Here is a 7,765-nt window from a genome sequence, read left to right as displayed (position 1 = left end):
TTGGGTAGTGATACTCCTATCATCGGCTAACGAGACCTTAACATCTGTTGCCATAGTTTCACACTTGGAGATTTTCTCATCAGCTAAAATGAGGTGAGATGTTTGTGTTCTCCTTTCGATATCTTTCATTAATGAAAAGCGATCGGATATACATGAGATTTCAGAACCAGGATCAATCAACGCAAGGATTTTAATTCCATTGCAATATACAGGGATTATTACACTCTCATCTAAAGAGTCGTTGTACTGTCTGTGTAGCGATTGTACCCGGTAGTACCGTCAGTCCAACTTAATGTCGGGTGTGACGTTACACGATTTAGTGTGGTAGCCATTGGTCTTCTCACATTTATCGCAGTTTGTAAGATAGTGTTTACAAGAATGGGCATGCTTTCCGTTCCAGTACCCGATAGGGGTTAACTGGTACTTGTAATAACCACATTTCTCATCAGCACATTCCTTAACTTGTTTGTATGCAGGTTCCCACTGCTCCACACGCACCTTCTTAACAGGGCGTGTAAATTGAGTAGATTCACGTGGAGGTGTATGTTGAGGTCTCTCGCTTGAGGTCTGCCTGGATACGTACCCTTGATCGGTCTGCTCCCGCGGTTTCTTAACAACCGCCTTCGCCTGCGAGATTACTTGACTGGAAGAATACAAAGTGGACCCAGTTTGATAGAACTTGTCCCATTCAAGGCGGGTCAGATAAAACTTTGTTTCATGACCTAAATCTCGAGGTTCGTTAGACTCTATATTATAAACGTACTCTTAAGCAGTACGTATACTAAAAATGTACTATTAATAGTACAAAACTTAAGTTTCCTAAATGGGTTTTAATGGTTTTATTAATTAGTACCTTTTCCATTTTACATATCAGATATTTGGACAAGGCCATTAAAAGGCCCCAGTAAAATATCAAGCATAGGAGTTGGTCTAGTTCTATTAATATAACTATATTTACTTTCCAAAACTATTTATATCTGAATACTTCGGTAGCGAGATTGCTCAACCGAATATAGGTTTCTAGGGACTATTCGTTACCTAGTTTATCCTCCGATCAGCCAACCAGATGTGCCAGTCTGATGAAGACTAAGTCGGTAATTCTTGATAAGTGGAAAGTTATTGGTTAAGATAATAACAAAAGACATCAAGAGTACTTTCTTTTTCTTTTTACAGTTTTTTTCTTCTAAAGATAGGATTTTATGAGTCTCTCGGATTCGCCCCAACGAAACATACCATAGTTTCTATTACAGCGACAACGAAACACTAAATAAAATCCCTTCGACGAAAACAGCACTGAGAGGATAATATATCCGCAATGTCTCAGCCTCACAAACCCTCAGAGTATTGCGGTTTTCACGAGGCATATCTAACTTTACTAAAAGTCTCATTTCGTTTATTTACTTTGAAATTATCACGATACTCAGATTTTACCTACGCGTTTAATTAATCTAAGGCGTTAATATTACCTTGATAGACCGAATCTTACACGTTTGCGTACTTACGTCTAAGTTCAGTATGCAAACTTTCTCGGTCATTATTGCTTATGTTCTTACAGAACACATGCATAGTCAGGAACTCGTACCATCGCTGTATCTTGTCCTTCTTAATATAAGGACGTTGCAAATCAGCATCCAGCTTCAATATGTAGCTCTGTATGGTAGTGTTTGGTGCTGGCTCGGCTAAAATCGAGCTCAGCCCTGTACTGCGCATATCCTTACTTAACAAGGATGCTACTGAATAACACACTGCTGGCCAGTTTTGACACTGGTCTAGTTCGTGGAGATGTCTCTGTAGGGTTAAATAACTTGTACCCTCAGGGTCAAATGACTGCATTAATACAGCTATCTACTGTTGCGGAGCGATACCATTCATCTACAACATTACCATGAACGCATTTAAGGTGCGTGTCAGAGTATCGAGATCGTGGTTATATATGAACTCGTCCGTATTACTGTTGGCGTCCCAGTTTGACTTAAGTCGACTGATCAGCCCCTTGTACTTCTGGATATCGCGGTGGTCTTGCCCACGTTGAACCTGCAGTAGTTGGTCTATCCTCTTTTGCTTAATAGCGATTAGATTAGCGTAGTAGGTGACGTCGCTAGCGTTGTGTAAAACATGCGCTATCTCCATCTGTAATCCTCTACGGCCTAATTTAGCGCGGTTACCTCATCAGATTGGAAATCTTCGGCAGGCTGATGAATAGCGTGCCGATCGACTCGATTAAACTCGATGTCGTTGGCGCGCCTACGGGCAGCTTTAGTTCCTCGAGAATGTGCCCCAAAAATACATATTAGAAGACTCACGCTTCTCGTTAATGTGAAGCTCAGGTGGTATAGGGATAATATTATTTATTTCAAAAATGGCAAGTATGTATGATACAATGTATGAACATATGGTATGGCTCTCATAGTCGCTGTAGTGGTTCAGGAAAGATTGATGAGAAGAAGTGGTCAGTAAATTCCCGTTTGAAGTTTGGGCCAAGTGAGTCGACAACGGAAGATATGTGCTGAGTCAATTCGGGTCGGTGTTGACAAAACACTGTTACTATCGAATGTTCCATATATTTGCTTGCTGACCTACTAAGTAGAGTACCCACCTCTGTGGTACGGATCGGGTCTGCGCCGTGTAGTGCCGCGGAATGAGTCAGTGCAGAGTACGAAATACCGAGAAGGACCAGGTTATCCGCCATAATCCGGTCGAGAAGCGAGGATGGGGGTAAGCCTATGCCGCACCAGACCACGGAGGAATTCGGTATGTGTTGGCTGGCCTGGATCGGAAGTATCATAGTCGGAACCAACAAGCGCGATGATTTGGTTTGAACCGATATTTGGTAGTAGTACTTCAACAGCGTAATTAGCCGGGGTATGGGGAACATCCTGTGGGTCGTGATGCATAGGGAGACTATATCCCGTAGACTTTGGTACATGGCGTAGGGCCTTTTCCAAATGAGAAAGCTCCTGCTGAGTCTTCTTTCTTGTCTCGGGATTTATAATAACCTCGAGAATAGGAGACTCATGTCCAGGGGATACTCCTGGTGTGAATAGTGTCTGCTCTTCGAGGTTTAAATCCGCAAAGGCTATCGGAAAATCTGGTAGTTTGGAATTTTCAAGAGCTTGAGTAGTACCGGGAGAAATATGTTCGCATAAGCGTTTTGCTTTTTCACCTGGCTCATACATCTTCTCTACCTGTTCAATGGTCAGTCGCTTCATAAGAGCGGCTAACTGATTTTTAAATTCAGTGTTCTCATTGATCAACTTACTTCTGTGCGATGGCTGATTTGATTCTGATTCGGGTCGGCTCTCTGAGCTTTCCTTCTCATCCTCTCCCTTAAGCGGGTTGTATCCTTTCTCCGTAATTGGAGTTAGATCCTTCTGATTGTTCTCATCAGGATTAGTAGGGATCGTCTTAACCAATCCTTTTGCGTCGCTTCTTGGCTTCGTAAACATAAGCTTCGAAGTGGACGCAATAATTGGCCCGCGGGCTCTTGTTTTAGGGGACTTCTCTCTTAATGGAGTGTCTTCACCCTTATCTTGTATTGTCCTGGTTATTAATACCAATAGCAATGATTTCGGTTATTGATTGATTTTCATCTTCTGCGGTCGCGTTAAATGCGGCAGCAGCAGCGGCGTCTCTCTCCATCCTCTTATTTTCATCTCTACGCTTCTTAGAAGGAGTATTGTCTTTCTTGGTCATAATCTTAACTTATAAATGCTAGCCGGTCTCTTAAGGACTCGCTTGGACAAGAAAATTTTTGTGGTAGTTATCTACCTTTACGTTTAAGTAGTCTAAGTAATTAACACCTTTGCTAACCTTAAAATGTGCAAGTTTCGGTCTCATAAAGCGATATTAACGTCTTAGAGTAGTTAAACGCAATAAAGTCTTCTAAAGCTCAAATGAAATTAAAGCAAAATAAACGTAATTAGTCTTTCGGTAAAGTTAGATTTGCCTCGTGAAAACAGCAATACTCTGAGGAATTGTGAGGCTGAGACATTGCCTATATATAATCCTCTCAGTACTGTTTTCGCCGTAGGGATTTTCTTTATCTTTTCGTCATTCGATCGAATTCGAAAGACTCTTAAAATGCTATCTTTAGAAAAAAAATGGTAAAAAGAAAAGAAAATACTCTTTATATCTTTTGTTATTATCTAAACCAATAACTTTCTATTTATCGAGAATTACCGATTTGCCATCATCAGACTGGCACATCTGGTTGGCTGAACGGAGGATCAACTAGGTAACATTAATAGTTCCTAGAAACCTATTTTCGGTTGAGCCATCTCGCTACAGAAGTATTCAGATATAAATAGATTTGGAATAAAATATAGTTCTATTAATAAAACTATTCTAAATCCTATCTTTGGCATTTTAATCGGGCCTTTTAATGGTCTTCATCCAAACATCTGATATATAAAATGGAAAAGGTATTAATTAATAAAACCGTTAAAAACCATCTAAAAGTTCTTTGTACTATTAAGAGTGCATTTTTAGTATACGTACTGCTTAAGAGTACGTTTATAACATAGAGTCTAACGAGCCTCAAGATTTAGGTCACGAAACAAATTTTCATCTGACCCGCCTTGAATGGGACAAGTTCTATCAAACTGGGTCCACTTTGTATTCTTCCAGTCAAGTAATCTCGCAGGCGAAGGCGGTTGTTAAGAAACCGCGGGAGCAGACCGATCAAGGGTACGTATCTTATATTTTACGTACTGCTTAAGATTACGTTTATAACATAGAGTCTAATATGGAGATCCAGCTATTACACAGACGACTCATGAGCAGTCCGGTTTATTTGTTTGGCTTTTATTTTGGGGGTTTTCCTTTACTATTCGCATTAGGCTTTGTGATATCCATGGTTTTGGAGATTTGTGCATTGTTTGGTCTATTATAAATGGCTAATCGTGCACGCAGCATCGGCACCGAAGCCCTCCATCTCTATACTAGTATTATTTACAGAGCAAGGCGCCATTGGATGAACATTAAATCCACATTGTATACGCTTGCGTGACATGTTTTTCCCTTGTTCACATGTAACACAACGTGTACATCTTCTAAAATGTACTGTACTATTCCCACGCTCAACTGTCGAGCATTTAGTGTACACTGCATTGTCACACAGAAAACATTAAGTTGAATCTGTCAACAATGCTTCGCTACAGATTCAACATGACAGTGCACTGTTGTCTTGTGTTTGTTTGTGATATGTAGTTTGTGTGTATGGATTCTAGTTGTGATTCACGCACATCGACATCCATGGATATATCAATGAATGCTTCCATCGATGCGTCCATTGATGCTTGATGTCGCTGTGTGTACATCGCTTGTTATGTGGATTGTTCGTGCCTACTATGAACCGTATTGTGGCGGTAGGAAAAATTGGACCTATTAGAGGTGTAATGGCATTGGTATTTGTGACTTCGTGATGCATCAATGGATCGTATATGTCATGTGTCCATGGATAGTGATTATTCTGGTTATTAGTTTGAATACTACTTGACAATGATTGTTCTCTCGCACGATAGGGATAATATTATTTATTTCAAAAAATAAATATATTAGGGAAGCGGTAGGCCAGCTCCCGCTCCACGCACTATCGTTCTCGTTCCTATACACTAGCTTAACTACTTATCCTTGACTGAATGTAAACACTATACTTTCCGGTTGCTATACGTATACAAATATACATGGTATGGTGTCGTATATCGCACTTGTCTATGAGCTTAGGCTCAGAATATAAAATAACACAAATAATCCTACGAGTCGAAGGATTTCTATTTTTAATTTTTGGGCCACCAGAAATTTCAACTTTAAAATATGAGAATCCGGCGAATCGCAGGATTGTTTGGCACTGGTGAGTGGTGACCACTGAACACTGTGAACAGTAGTGATATTGTTTACCGAGCCACTTCTTGTGATATTGTTTACCGAGCCACTTCTTGTGATATTGTTTACCGAACTTCTTGTCACTTGTGGGATGTATAAATAAGTCGGTGAGTTGTGAGTTGTGAGTTGTGACTGTACCGGGCGTATTGTTTAAAAAACAAACAAACAAAAAAAACAAAAATACAAAAACAAAACAGATTAAAAAAGAAGGAAGGTTTCTACCTAAGCTCTACATAAACCTCTAACCATTTTCCGTTAAAACTATTATAAATCGAATAAATATACGTTTACGTTCAACTTTCAATTCAAATGTGGTCCTTTGTATGTTCATAGGTGCAACTTGCGGGTCTAATCAGTTAAGTGTATATCATGTTCATGATACGAACCAGTCCTATAAAAGAACTTAGGTAGGCCCTTCTGGTAACACTATTTTAACCGTCATAACGTTTTAAAATTGAATAAAAATGCGTTTACGTTCAACTTCTATCCCGTACATGTACCCCCTTATCGTTATGAGCTTAGCCGTTAGCGCCTTAGCCTCAGGAGTCAGGGCTCAGGGCCTCATGCCCTCAGGCCTCCGCTGTATGTATTTATTTGATATTTTAGATCATATTTTATATTTCCAAACACCCAATTACTCAAACAGCAGGCCAGTCATCACTCATCAGCCTACAGGCGGAGTCAGCATTCAGCAATCAGAATCATTTGTGAAAATTTCTTTTCGTTTTCAGTTGGCCAATGGCAATCGGCCAACTTCTTTCAACTTAGATTTGAGTCTTTTTGTTTAAAAACAAAACAAACTAAAACCAAAATTTAAAATAGAGGCTACCCGCCTGTACTCAGTAGTCTGTACTGCCAAGTGCCAACTCATATTCGGTATTTACTGTTTAAAAAAAATAGATAAATACATAAATGAATATTGTTTATTTACATTTTAGTTTTAACTTTTTAGTTTTTACTGAATCGCAGGAAGCTGTCCGCGCTCATGAGTTCTATCCTGAACTCCGGGCCAACTAGAAATGCTAAAAGTAATGAACTTTTTAAACATTCATCCGCTCATCATTCACTCTCTCACAATATATTTATAAAAGTAATAATATAATAACTTTTAGTAAGATTTGCCGTTGTTGTCATTTGTTGGTATTTATAAAACTTGGGAGTTGGTCATCGGTATTTACTATTACAATCGGCAAACTATGTTATTTATTTATATTCGGGACGAGGGCTAGTAGGTCGCTCAGAACCATTTTGTGTCCAACCTAGCTATAGTTGTTTTAAATTTTTAAGTATGGGTATGCCTGTTAATTCATGGGATGATGACACCAAGTTACAAACCCTTCTGAATGATTCAAACAATATATTGTCATCACACTCCGTACGCGCGACAGTATACACCCCGTTCGCTGTCCTCCTGTCACATTTACCAGACATCATAAAGAAAATCATCTTTGTGGTATGGTTCAATTTGTGTGTTACGGTCACCTTCGTTATACTGTATATATGCTGTGCGTGTGTACACTTGTTGCGGACAACGGATGAACAAAGCAAGAAGTGGTGCAGCATATTATGCCACTACTTCTTTCGCTACGGTTTGCTCTTGCCTTGTCCATGGATTACCGTCGACCATGATGTCATCAACTGGGACACCTTTGCTCGTCAGGAGAAGGGTATATGCGGGTGCTAATTCATACATTTGCAGCAGTATATATATATGAATATATATATATATATATATAAATGTATATATATATATACATAAATGTATATATATACGTATCATATATAATTATATATATATATATATATATATATATATATATATATATATATATATATATATATATATATATATACTATATATANATACTATATATATATACTA

Source organism: Sphaeroforma arctica (assembly GCF_001186125.1).
Source record: "Sphaeroforma arctica JP610 unplaced genomic scaffold supercont1.21, whole genome shotgun sequence".
In the NCBI taxonomy this organism is placed as follows: Eukaryota; class Ichthyosporea; order Ichthyophonida; genus Sphaeroforma; species Sphaeroforma arctica.
Note: the sequence above shows the minus strand (reverse complement) of the source record.